The following is a 1,237-nucleotide window of genomic DNA, read 5'->3' as shown; positions in this document are numbered from 1 at the left end:
GCACTTCCATTCCTTGTTCTCTTTCGGTGGAGGAGCAGTCCTTCACGACTGAGACAATTTTTTTTAATTTTTGTACCTTTTCTCCACGTTAAAAAAACGACCCTAGTGTCTAACTCTGTCCCGTGGGGAGGCGTTGTAAATAGATACAAAGGGGCATTGACTTATAGAAATGCGCGGACGTACCTTATTGGATACATATTTTTACTTTTTCTTCCTTGTTTTTATTTAATCCGCGCGTTCAAAGCTAAAGTGTAACAGGTAGACATATCTAAAACAAGATGTATTCATCCAACTTACGATTACAATGATATTCCGAACAATAGGGTTGATTGGCGTATGTATAAATAGAGACGATTCCACATTGACATGTAATAAAGTGAAACAATTTTTCTCTGCTTCGTCATATTTGCCCAATAATGTCTGCTTGTGTTTGGCTAATGTCCGACACATCTTCAGATGAGATTTTAAAAGATGCACCGCGCAAATAAGAAAATAGGTTTAATGCTAACTTTAGAAAGAAAAATAATTGTGAAGCATGAGAAGAACAAGACCGATAGCCATTAGTCGCGTACTCATGTGTAATGAATGAATGCGTGAATGTAGGATTGACATGAAATTCTTAAAGATAAACCAAAATGACCGAAAAATGGGCTGAAATGACTTAAATAAATAAAAACTAAATTACTTAGAATGACTTTAATGAAATTAAGGATGAATTGAATGTCCTTAAGGATGACTTTAATGCTTAAAAAATAACTGGAATCCTTGAAAAACAACTTGACTGATCTGGAGAATGAATTGAATGGCTGATTGTAAAGTTGGTGATCATTTTACATTAAGTTAATACAGAAAAGTGATCCCCACTTTATATCACAAAGTTACAAACATAAGTACAACATGTATTAAGATCAGATACTACACTTTGATCTTGGCCAAAAAGGCCCAGAAAAGCTTAAAAAGCTAAGAACAGCAACTAGTAACAACAGCCCTTTGATCTTAACCAAAAAGCCAAGCACAAAAGTGTTACGGACAGAACGACCGACCGACCGACCGACCGACCGAGTGACTAATAGAGTGGCTTGCACACGACTGAAAAGAGAAACGACGCCAATAACAAGTGCAGCAATGACAGAAAGATTTAAAAAAAAAAAAAGCAGTAGAAGTTCGGTTCGCTTTTTTTCTCGTTTTCTTTTTCACTCAAATTTTTCTTAGAGCGGACATGTGTCTAGAGGGACAG

At 36.1% G+C, this 1,237-nt stretch overlaps 1 pseudogene; it reads right to left on the bottom strand.

The window, feature by feature from the left end:
* Positions 1-793: 793 nt before the first annotated feature.
* LOC145247047 (U2 spliceosomal RNA) lies at positions 794-953 on the bottom strand (annotated as a pseudogene).
* Positions 954-1,237: the final 284 nt, after the last annotated feature.

Source organism: Euprymna scolopes, chromosome 24 (genome assembly GCF_053919585.1).
Source record: "Euprymna scolopes isolate OS-2025 chromosome 24, ASM5391958v1, whole genome shotgun sequence".
In the NCBI taxonomy this organism is placed as follows: Eukaryota; Metazoa; Mollusca; class Cephalopoda; order Sepiida; family Sepiolidae; genus Euprymna; species Euprymna scolopes.
Note: the sequence above shows the minus strand (reverse complement) of the source record. Positions and strands in the feature narration are given on the sequence as shown.